Source organism: Trichosurus vulpecula, chromosome 4 (assembly GCF_011100635.1).
Source record: "Trichosurus vulpecula isolate mTriVul1 chromosome 4, mTriVul1.pri, whole genome shotgun sequence".
NCBI classification, from domain to species: Eukaryota; Metazoa; Chordata; class Mammalia; order Diprotodontia; family Phalangeridae; genus Trichosurus; species Trichosurus vulpecula.
This window is the reverse complement of record NC_050576.1, coordinates 438,209,211-438,221,868: the sequence shown is the minus strand read 5'-3', so window position 1 is coordinate 438,221,868 and position 12,658 is coordinate 438,209,211.

Genomic DNA, 12,658 nt, shown 5'->3' with positions numbered 1-12,658 from the left:
GAAGAGAGAGTGAGGCTGAGGATTCTACACAATTCTATCTCACTTAAAGGCACAATTCTTTCTCACATAAGGCACAAGATATCACCCATACCATTTGACCATTTTTACCTACCTCAAAGTCCTGTGGCAAAAGGCAAGTGATGAAGCTGCAGGTGTGGATATGCTGGAAGCTGTAGTCTCAACACTGCACATAGGCAGCCCAGGCCATTGGGTCATCTTCTCTCTGGAAGCAGCAGTGGGATTCAGCAACCCCCGAGTGTCCGAGCAGCCTTTCAAGGATCGCACTACTCACCTTCTGGTGAGAGGAAGGGGATAGAAAAGGTGCCCTAAAATTGTCTGCTTCACCTAACCTAATCTTGGTCTGCTTACCATGGCAGGTGGGGATACTACCCTGCAGTCAAGACACAAAAATATGTACAGAAACTTTTGCAAAGATAATCCCATTCATCATCAGAACACAGAATGTGTGCACATTAATGGACCACATGAAATCCAGTAGACTTGAAAGATGAACAGCTCTTGTTGCAAGATAACCCAGCAGCTATCACATCCAAATAGCAGCCCTGAGCGAAACAAGGCTGGCAAATGAAGGCCAGCTTACTGATGTTGGAGTTGAATATGCATTTTTCTGGAGTGGCTGCAGTGAAGGGGAGTGCTGTGAAGCTGGTGTAGGTTTTGCAATCAAAATCAAACTAGTCAACAAGCTTGTGTGGCTACCGAAGCAGTGAATGACAGTCTCCTGAAAATGCAACTGCCACTTTCAGGAAAGTGCCATGCCAATGTCATCAGTGCCTGTGCTCCCACCATGGCAAACCAGGATGAGGTCAAAGAAAACTTATGAAGACCTGGAGACCGTTATTGCCAATGTGCCTAAAGAGGACAAGCTTATAATTCTGAGTGACTAATGCCAGACTTGGCACAGACTACCAGACATGGCAGGCAGTCCTTGGGAGGAATGGATCTGGAAACAGCAACAGCAGTGGTCATCTACTATTGAAGACTTGTGCATCTCATGATCTTCTCATCACCAACACTGTCTTCCATTTACCTAAATGCAGTAAACCTTTGTGGATACACCCTCGCAGAAAACATTAGCATTTAATAGACTATGTCATTGTAAGGAGAAGATATAGACAGGAAGTGAGAGTGATGAAGGCAATGTGTGGCACAGAGTGCTGGACTGATCATAGACTTATCCTCTCCAAGCTAAATATTCCCATTCAACAAAAGCAGATGCCCCAAGAAAAGACAACTACCAGAAGACTTAATGTCAACAGATTAGAGCACTCCTACAAGTGTTAATGTTTGTTGCTAACTTGGAGGGAAAGTTGAGCCAACTTGTGGTTGGCAACAGTGGAGCAGAAAAGGAGTGGGCGGTTTCCAGAGATTTTGTATACAGCACCACATTTACTCATCTGGGCCAGAACATTCACAGACATTAAGACTTGTTTAATAAAAATGATGAGGAAATTCAGAAGCTGCTAAATGAAAAATGAGAACTCCACAGGGTTTACCAGAAGGATAGTTTATCCATCTCTAAGAAGACAATGAGTGTTTAACTTCATCAAAAATGAAGCACAAGCAAAGCTTAGAAAGATGCAGGATTCTTGGCTCAGTAAGAAGGCACATGAAATTCAGTTTTACATTGATAGTAACAATCCAAAGCACTGTTATGATGCCCTGAAGGCTATTTATGTGCCAAAGATCTATGGTGCATCTCAACTACTCAATGTCGATAGAGCCACATTGATTAATAATAAGGACTTGATCATGGAGAGATGGGCTGAAGACTTCCATAGTGTTCTCAACAGTCCCTCATCAATCGATGCTGAAGCCTTTGACCATTTGCCTCTGGTTGAAGTCAATCCCTCTCTAGACAAATTTCCAACTGAAGAAGAGATTTTGAATGCTATTAGGCTCCTCTCAGGTGGCAAAGCACCTGGTTCTGATTCTATTCCAGATGATATTTACAAGGCAGGGAGCTCACTGCTCATACAAAAGTTGAATAAAATCTTCCAGGCTATATAGCAAGAGGAGTTTATTTCCCAGGAGTTCAAGGGTGCCTCCACTGTCACTCCATAAAGTAAAAGGAAATAGGTTGTCCTGTGGCAATCACAGGGTGGTGTCTCTCTCTTAGTCATTGCTGGGAAGATTCTTGCCATAATCCACCTTAATAGACTGATCCTTCACCTGGAAGATGGTCATCTGCCTGAGAGCTAGTGTGGTTTCAGAAAGGGCTGAGGAATGGTCGATATGGTGTTCGCTGCCTGACAACTCCAAGACAAATGCCAGGAGTAGAACAGAGGTCTGTACACAACAATCATTGTTCCGTCCAAGGCCTTTGAAACTGTTAGCTGTGAGGCTTATGCAAGATCATAACAAAATTTGCTTGCCTAGAGAAGTTCATCAATATTATATGTTTGTTTCATGATGGCATGCTTGCCCAAGTTCTGGATAACGGAGCATGCTCTTGCACTTTTCCAGTCATCAGTGGAGTGAAGCCGGGCCATGTGCTTTCTTTGATACTTTTTAGCATGACATTTTCAGCAATGTTGTCAGATGCCTTCAATGAGGATGAAAATGTCATGAAGTTCAGATACCTCACTGACAGTAAATTATTTAACTTGAAAAGGCTATAAGCCAAGACTTAAATGGAGGGAGAGTTGGTGTGTGACTTTTTGTTTGCAGATGATTGCGCACTCAATGAAGCCTCTGAAGCTGAGATGCAGTAGAGTATGAATTGATTTTTTTTGACCTGACAGTTAACACCAAGAAAACACAGGTTTTCCAGTGGCCAGCATCACACCATCCATCCATGGAATCCTCAGTTACAGAAAACAGAGAAGTTTTAAATACTGTGCATAAGCTCCCTTACCTTGGCAATATACTTTCCCAGGAAGTCCACACAGACAATGAGGTTGATGAATACATTGCCAGAGCTAGCTCAGTGTTTGGGAGGCTCCAAAGGAAAGCGTAGGAGAAAAGTATTAGGCTACCCACCAAACGGTCTATAGAGCTGTTGTGCTGACCTCACTGTATATGCTGTGAAACCTGGACCATGCTAGGAAACTGAATTGCTGCCATTTAAATTGTCTTAGGAAGATTCTGAAGATTACTTGCCAAGCATTCAAACTCTACTGCAGAGACCACAACTCTGATGGGCTGGCCACATCATTCCAATGCCAAACATACATTTGCCTAAAAGACTATTTTACAGAGAACTCATGCAAGGCAGTCTCTCACATGGAGGTCAGAAGAAGCAAGGGCACTCAAGGTCTCTGAAGAACTCTGGAATTGATTGTGAGACACGGTAGACACTGGCACAGAACCATCAAGCATGGCATACCCACATCAAAGAAGACACTGTGCGGTATGAGTGAAGCAGATTTGTAGTAGCTCAAATGAAACATGAGATGCACAGCTTTAGAGTCATCTCTATTCCAAATGTCTGTGTGGACTATTTGTGCCCAACCTGTGGTAGACTCTTTCAAGCTCGAATGTCTGATCAGCCACAGTCAGACACACTGTACCTCGACCCCAACATAGTGTTGTCAGTTTGGTTCTCTTCAAGCGTGAAGGACAACAACCAGTTAGTCATTATGATTAGTAATGAAAACTAATCCTTTGATCGTGCTTTAAAATTGGCAGAGCCCTGCACAACCACAGCCTCTTTAACCCTTTACTCATCCCTGTGAGATGGGCCCAGAGAGGAAAATGGAGTTGTCCAGCATCACGTAGCTACTAGTTATCAGAGTCAGAATTTGAACCCAAGTTTGTGTCCAGATTCAGGTATTTGTCTACCACTTTATTCCCTTTTAGGGGTTCATGTTGATTCAACACTGAAAGTTAGGTATCAGTAGTGACAAAAAAGCCCACCCCAAACAAAGCCAGAAAAGTCTCCTTTGAGTTTGGTGATTTCTTTACTCTGGCAGGGCTTGGGGAGGAAGGGGAAGCAGGAATAACTAACCCTAAAGGCTTGTGTCCAAAGCGATAAATGGGATTAGAGGGCTGAAGGTGCCTGATTCCTGCAGGCACCAACATTCCTCTCTCTAAAGGGGAACGTGTATTAAGAGTCCTCCCCTTCTGTTTCCCATTTCCCCCTCCTTATGAGGAGATCAGATTCAATTTTCACTCAGGCAAAGCAACCGCTCCTCTTCAGTATTTTCCCATTTAGACTCCTCCCTCTCCCCACAGCGTGTTATTGAGAAATGGGCCGGTGACGCCTGGATGCCAAGGTTTATTTCACAGATACATTGGGTCTAATGGGGAGGCTTCAGCTTGGGTCACGCATGGAGACGGAGAAAACTCCGTTACTTATTGTAGAAGGGGCCGTGTTTGCCAGAGAGCGTGGGCACGAGCTGGATATTGTCTTCCGTGACTGGCTGGCTCTGTCACGGGTGTTTTCAGATAATCAGAATAGGAATGTCCTTTAGCTGAGTTCCCATGTGGAGTCTCGGCACGACCCTGGGAAGGAGCTCCTCCTTCTGGAGGCAGTATAGGACCGTGGACTCAGGGTCAGGGACACCTGGGCTTAATCTCTGACGCTTAATCTCTATACAATGCTGGGCAAGTCCCTTCCCTCGTACAAACGTCAGGTGCCTCCTCCGTAAAAGGACTCAATGACCCTTAATTTCCCTTCCAGTTTTAAATCTCTGATCCCAGTTCTTATTTTTGAAGACAAGGAGGCAGAGGCGATATGCCTTGTCCAGGGCCACACAGCTATGATCTATTAGGGGCCAGATCTGAAGCCACGCCCTCCTGACTCTGAATCCAGCTTGCTATCCAAGAGGACCTTTGGCCTCACGGAGAGCAGTTGTTTTTTTTAGCTGAGGAGGCCGGACTAGATTACTATGAAAAGTCGTTCCAATTCCAGATTTCTCTGATTACTTCCTCCATTTGCTTCTCCCCATCTTCTCTAAGTGATTCCGTCTTCCTCCGCTTAAAAAGACCTTTGGAAGAGGGTGTGTCCCTGAGGATGGGAATCAGCTCTGATTGGTTAATAACGAACAAAGGGGTGGGCATATTAACGATAAGGTGGGCCGAAAACCCTCAGCTCCTCCTGCAGAGAGCATGACCTAATCAGGAGACGCAGCTTCTTCCAGCAATCTGGGCAAAAGAATCCACCTCTGCCGGCACCCACCGGTTGGCTTTCTCCTTCGTAAGCTAGGTCACCATAAATTCTAATGGAGGGTTTCAAGACAGGGGTTTATTCCCTAAGGACAAGACCTCACTTAGACTGGCTTTTGTTTGTAGGGTCTTTGGTTGGGTGGAGTCGAAAAAGCATGTGTCCTGAGGCTTTGGGCAATCTCATCCATTGGCAAAGTCCTTCAGACGGTGGCTGAATACCCCAGAAGATGCTAATTTCAGAATGAAGAAATAGAAAAGGGAAAATTTTAATCTCAACTAATAATTAGTTATTAATATAGAGAAAAATAATGATTTCTCTCAGCTGCCATCTGTTTTGTTTGGCCATGTCTTGTGAGCTAGGAGTGATTCTTACCAGCTCGTATTTAGGGCCCTCCAAAAACAGGCATGGCTGGATGTGACCGGTCCACCAGTTTGGCAGCCTCCTAGGAGGGGATGAAGACATGAACTCCAAAAAGAGGATTTTATATTTGAAGCTTATTGGATGGGGGCTGGAAGGAGGTAGCAAGGTCGGGTCTAGGCTTAAGGAAGATCCCTCTGGTGTCCGAATGGAGGGGGGCTGGAGTAGGGCAGGCAGAGGTGATGGGGGCCTGCAGCTGGGTGGGGGCAGTATCAGAGGGGGTGGGGGGAGAATACCAGAGATGGGCAAGTTGTAGATTCCAATACTTTCTGTAATAACTTAGATTCTAATACTTTCAGCTTGATAAAAATCTTCAAGAGTTACTGGGCCCAAAACTTGGTTTGATTAATAAAGTTTAGAATATAAGAGTTTCAGGGGGAAAAAAGGGGGGCCCAGGCTGAGCCATTACATTCAGTTGTTCCTACCATCTTTGAATACTGGGCACAGGGCCCTGGGGCAAGAGACTGGCAATTCCATTAAAATACCTAATATGACAGTGGGATTGTTAATCCAGGTCACTTCCAGGCATTTGCATACAATTTCGAATTATTGAAAAAAGGCAAAGAAGAAATTCTTTGTGAAGAGTAGAAATCTCACCTAGGCTTAAAATAGGTAGAGACAGGAACAGCGGTGGGCCATCACCATCTCAAGCAGCTAAGTTGCCTCTATTGAGTTTAAATAAAATAGGAAAAAAGGGCATCCTCAAAGATTCATAATAACGTGCATTTCTTATCCTAATACCCCGTGACCATGATTAGATTTAAAAATAACATTGTCTCCACTTTGTAAGTTAAATATAAATTAAGGCCGTCTTGAGAATGCATTCCCCAAATCCTAAAGCCCAGCAAGGAGCACTGACCCTCTTTCTACCTGCTCAGTCACATTGTGTGCTGCCTTTTTCAGAGCCGTGGGTTCTCCTCCCTCTTTGTACTAGACACCAGAATCTTCAGAGAGGAGATACAAGAGCATCATGGAAGCCATCAGCTCTCATAGAACAAGCAAAGGGGAAAGAAAATCTTTCTCATTTTGTCTTACCTTGCCTTATGGATTTTATCAGGCTTCTGCCAAAATTTCCTTTTAGCCTCTTGGCAAGTGATCTAAGTTTTTTTTTTAACGTATGAATAATATATTGCATATATTGTGATACACAATAATACACTGCATGTATGAAAGATGCTCTAAATCACTGTTGATGAAAGAAATGCAAATTAAAAAAAAACTCTGAGCTACTACCTCACACCCATCAGATTGGCTTGTATGACATAAAAAGAAAATGATAAGTGTTGGAAAGGATGTGGGAATGGACACTAATGCACTATTGGTAGAGCTGTGAAATGATTCCACCCATTCTGGAGAACAATTTGGAACTATGCCCAAAGGGCTATAAAGCTGTGCATACACTTTGATTCAGTAATACCGATCAGCTCTATATGCCAAAGAGATAAAAAAGAGAAAAAAGCCTGTCTGTACAGAAATATTTATAGCAGCTCTTTTTGTGGTGGCAAGAATTGGAAATTGAGGGCATGCCTATCAATTGGGGAATGGCTGAAAATGTTGTGGCATATAATTGTAATTGAATATTATTGTGCTATAAGAAACGACAAGCAGCATGATTGACTTACAAGAACTGGAACAAAGTGAAGTGAACAGAACCAGAACATTGTATACCATAACAGCAATGTTGAACAATGAAGAATTGTGAATAACTTAGCAATTCCCAGCAATACAATGATCCAAGACAATACCAAGACTCATGATGAAAAATGCTTACTGCCTTCAGAGAAAGAATTGATATCATCTGAATACAAGACCGAAGCATAACATTTTCTCTTCCTTTCTTCCTTCCTTCCTTCCTTCCTTCCTTCCTTCCTTCCTTCCTTCCTTCCTTCCTTCTTTCCTTCCTTTCTTCCTTCATCCCTCCCTCCCTCTCTCTTTCTCTTTTCTTTCTTTTTTGTTTGTCTTCTTGTACAAAATAACAAATGCAGAAATATTTTACACAATTACATATGTATAACCTATATCAGATTGCTTATCATCTCAGGGAGGGGGGAGGGGAGGGAAGGAGAGAGAGAATTTGAAACTCAAAACTTAAAAGAATCCAAAAAATTTTTAAAAATTGTTTTTACAAAATTTGAAAGAAAAATAAAATATTTTTTAATTTAAAAATAATACATTGCATACAGATTCAGGATGCCAACAAAGGGCAATGTTAGTATTATGCAGCATAAGATGGCAATGAACAAAATATTAGGTTAATAACTTTATGAATAATATTAATATTACTGAAGTGACCAATGTGGACGTTAACTGGCTAACCCTGGAATTGGCTGGGTTCACAGACATGGCAGACTTGCCGGTGAATATGGATGCCATCTCCACTAACAAGTTACTAGCTATGATCCAGACTTTGGCCCTATGTGGATGCATGGTTTTAGAAACCACAAAGCTTGGCTCTGCAACACAGAACGCCATTCTCAGTCTTGTACATGGTCCTAACCCACAGGACAATTACGTGGCAAATGTGCTCTAACCCATAATGCATATTAAACTGTATTTTAGTATAGTATTGGGCTGCTGCAGTATACTATAGTACAGCCTGTAATTTCAGAATGGCCTTAGTATGGTTTTCTATTCCCACTGAGATTTTCCTTTTTACAGGAGGTTTTGTGCGTAGTATCTTGATAATATGTCACAAAATAAACATCATAGAGTTGGTCTTCAGTACGATGGGAGAATTTTAGTTCTCGCTTAGCTGTGGGTTTGCCAGTGAGGGACCTTTGATCCACTGTGTGCATCCCCCTCATTGCCAGACCCCACTGAAATGTCCAAGTTATAAGGAATTATTAGCACAAGTCTGTTCTTTAGTTTGTCAAGTCTTACCTCCATGATCAACAGTCTTCAATGACTCCCTATTGCTTCTAGATTTAAAGGAAAACCCCCAGCCTGGCATTTAAAACCCTCCTTACCTTTCTAGACTCCTCTCCACCTTGGTGTGCTCTTTGTATATGATTTGCATTCCAGTTTGTCACATTCTGGCCAGATTTGTTTGTCTACTGTTCCTGGAACTGGACATTCTCGATTTTATCTCCGTATCTTTGTACCAGCTCTCTCCCTCTGTTGTACCTGCAATGTCTTTCCTGCTTACCTGTGCTTCTGAGAATTCCTCACTTCCTTCAAAGCTCCAGTTCACTTGCTCTTTACTGTGGGGTCCTTTCCCAAAGACCCCAGTCATTCTCACCTTTCCTTTCTGATATTACTTCATAATCACCAATCAATGGGCATGTTGTACATTCCAGCAGAATGTTAGTTTCTTGGATTCAGGTTTCTTTTTTTCTTTACATCCCCAGCACCTAGGGTAGTGCCTCATACATGGTAGGTACTTAATAAATGCATCCTAGATTGAGTAGGTTGGAGCCAGAATTTTCAGCTACTGTCTGGGAGCCAGAGACCCAGCCCTGAGCAAAGGCTTGGCAAAGCGGAGTGGCAGGCACCAGCAAGACCAGCTGTTTGTTCTCCTGGGAGAAGTCCCAGAGAGCTGCTTTGCCCTTGAAAAGGTGGTGGCCTTCCCTGTTGAGGGCCAGTTCACTTATCCCATTTTTTTTTTGCTTCCATGATATCCACATTGTCCTGGCTCCAAATGCATAGGGTTTGCTAGACAATGTCTCCACTCACTGACATGCTTGGCTGGTAAGCCACTGGACAACAATATAAAGCCAGACAGTATAAAGCCCAGCAGACAACCCACTGTTCCAGAGGCCTGGACTATCCCTGCTTTCATAGTCAGTCTACAGGCAGCCTCAGGTGGGAGTGAGGCAGATGACTTTTGCAGGCCATCACCGGCCACTGCTTTCTCCTGGCTCATGAATCTCAGTCTTCCTGCCTCCTGGATTGTGCTAACAGGACCATAGCCTTTCAGGATCTCATAGTTAGGTTAACTCTAATCTATTCTACCTGTGACTATGAAAATTACCTGAGGTGCCCAAGATTTGATAAAAATTCATAGAAGGAGCTTCACTTCTTTAGTGGGATGGAAGATTCAGCCATCAAATGGTCTGTGGACCACCCCTGCTCATTTCCACAAAACTACCACTCACAGCTAGGACAATTTCTCTCTAGGAATGCTTGGCCAGAGAGAATAATAGATGTGTGATAACTGGTGAGTAGCAGATGTTCATATAAACTTTAATTTGCCCAGTCATAGTGATGAAATTTTGTAATTTCAGAACAGAGCAGGAGAGAAATTGTTGTCTCCCCCTTGAAAAAGTCTTTTGTTCAGTACCTGTGAAGAGATCCAGATGTGGTCTATGAAGATGAGCTCAGAAAACCCCCTCTGCGGGATGCTGCCTGAAGGATGGAGGTTCTGTCATAATCCAAGAGGCAGGGACCTGAGGCACATGAGCAGGCTAAGGGCCTACCTGCCTCACTCCCATCCAAGACTGCCTGTAGATGGGACATAAAAGCAGGAATGGCCTATTCCTCTGCAGTGGTGGCTCATTTGCTGGGCTTTATGCTATGCTTGCTGAAAGGAAGGAAAAGGACAGCTAGAAACAAAATTAGGGTCTCCTTGTGATGAAATACCCAGACAGTGTTTGTGCTCTCCTGACTTATAGGTGCCCTAGGAAAAGCCAGGTGTGCTGAGCTGTGCTCTCGGGTGCCTCAGGTCTTGGATACGAAATACACTAATGACGAGGCAATACTGACTCCATGTTAGAAGTCAGAGAAATAAGAAGGACCTCAGCCCTTTCCTTCTACGTCTGGTTGTTCCTGTGCCAGACAAGTTTAAGACCTTGGCATCAGTGGTCGGGAGACTCTGAAACATACATATTTTCTTGTTTCATCACATCTCAAGGAAAAGAGAAAAGTGATAATTTCAGCATTTAAAGGATACTGCTCATTCAAACACAGTCATTTTTATTTTTCAAAATACTGATTTCTCGTCCTCAAACTTCCTCCTTATATTGTTGTATATTGGTTACTTGAGAGTTTTCTCTGTTATTTATAATCAGCCTTGACATCAAAAAAGAACTAAGAACTAGTGTTGCTGCAAATTCTCTCCAGACCCCATCTGTCATATGGACTGTAATGAGGTCACGCAGTAAGCTACAAGATCCACATATGAACCTGCAGGAAACAGGGCCCCTAGGGAAATCCACTGGAATGAACCTTCAGACAGGAGCAGCTCTCAGCTCATGAGTATGGCACTCAGAGCATGTGCAAGGGAGTAGATAATGGAAGTCTGGAAAGGCAGGTGAAAGCCAGATTGAATGCTAGGCTGGGAGATTAGTACTTTATCCAATGGTAATAGTGAGTTACTTGTGATTTTAGAGTAAGAGAGTGAGACAGCAGCTCTGTGGAGAATGGACTGGAGGTGGCAGATATTTGAGGGAGGGAGACTGATTAGGAGGGAATTGAATTGTCTAGGCTAGGGTGCTGAGGGCCTGTACTAGGAGGGAGGCTGTGAGGAAGGGTCAGTTTGGAGAGAGATTGTGGAAGTAAAAGCAGTGATGTGGCAAATGGCTGGATAAGTGGGGTGAGAGACAGTGAGGAGCAGAGGAGGACACTGAGGTATCTCACGTACAGACATGGAGATGCTTCTGGGTTCCTGGGAGTATGGTGGCTTACATTACAAAAACTGGAAAGTCAATAAGAGACTCAGCTCCCATGGAGAAGCCAGTGATCCCCCTGCCCACATTCTCTGTGTGGCTTTAATCTTTGGAGCTGAAGTATGCCTGCTTCTGTGCCTCTCCATGTTGAGAGACAGGACTGCCTTCCAGCCACCTCTCACTATCTCAATAGAAACATAAAGAAGTAAGGCTACTGTCTTTTAACAATAATGCATCAAAAGTGAATGCTGCAAAATTGAAATGGCCAATCCTCGCTTCAAAGAAGAGAGGTGAGAAGAAGGTGGGGGATTCTAGGTGCGGAGCACAGAATACCATGCCAGACTTTTTGATGGGTCGATTAGGTTTCCTGAACTTCCCCCCTTTTTATTATTCTTTGTTAATGAGAGATGGAACTTTGAGTGGGTGGAGGGGAAGGGGAACATTGAGAAATGTAGGTAAGTGTTGCAAAAATATGTTATCAATAAGATTTCCTTTTAACGTAGAAGTGCCCCACAAGCAGGTGCCGATGGACAGACAAAAATCGCAGCTCATAAAATATATCAACACCGAGCGATTGATGTAAAGGTAAAAGCATCTTACTTTGGGGCAGCTAGATGGCGCAGTGAGTAGAGCACCGGCCCTGGAGTCAGGAGGACCTGAGTTCAAATCCGGCCTCAGACACTTGACACACGTACTAGCTGTGCGACCTTGGGCAAGTCACTTAACCCCAATTGCCCTGCCAAAAAAAAAAAAAAAACTTAAAAAAAGCGTCTTACGCTGACCATTCTGAGAGGAACTGAGGTTGTTTAACTTAGAAACTTGGGGGTGGGATGAAATGTAGCAACTTTCTTCTCATATCTGAAAGTCTGTCATGTCAACGAGGATTTAGTCACGTTCTGCTTGTCCCTGGAGGACAAAAACTAGGAACCATGCATGGAGAAAGTAGAGTAAGAGGTCAATCTGGAGAGGAGGTGAAGCCTGCACACAATGAGGACTGTGCCAGAGTGGGCTGAGAGTCCTCAGAGGCAGTGGCTGCCTGCCACCTTGGCTATAGAGAGGATGTCTTCTGAGGTTCTCTGTCCCTGCTTGTACACACCAAGAAAGGGCTCCTTTACTTTTTGGCCATGTTTGTTATTTGGAAGCATTTGTATGCATCTAAAGTGGTCTATTTGGAAATTAGGTCATGATGGCAGAGTGTGGTTGGCAGTAGCCAAAGGACAGTTTTTTTGTTATTATTAATAAGAAAGAGTGTTGGCCGTCGGGGCACTTCTTTGACATTTTCCTGGTGGAAATGGGCACCAAGAGGCAGCCATCCAACACCTCCTCCGGTGATTTGTGAGCGCCCTGCTCCATCAAGTTGGGAGATAGCTTGGGTCATACTCTCTCTCTCTCTCTCTCTCTCTCTCTCTCTCTCTCTCTCTCTCTCTCTCTCTCACACACACACACACACACACTCCCCAATAAAAAAAGCCCTCATGACTCTGGAGGTGGATAAAAGAAATGGGCTTCC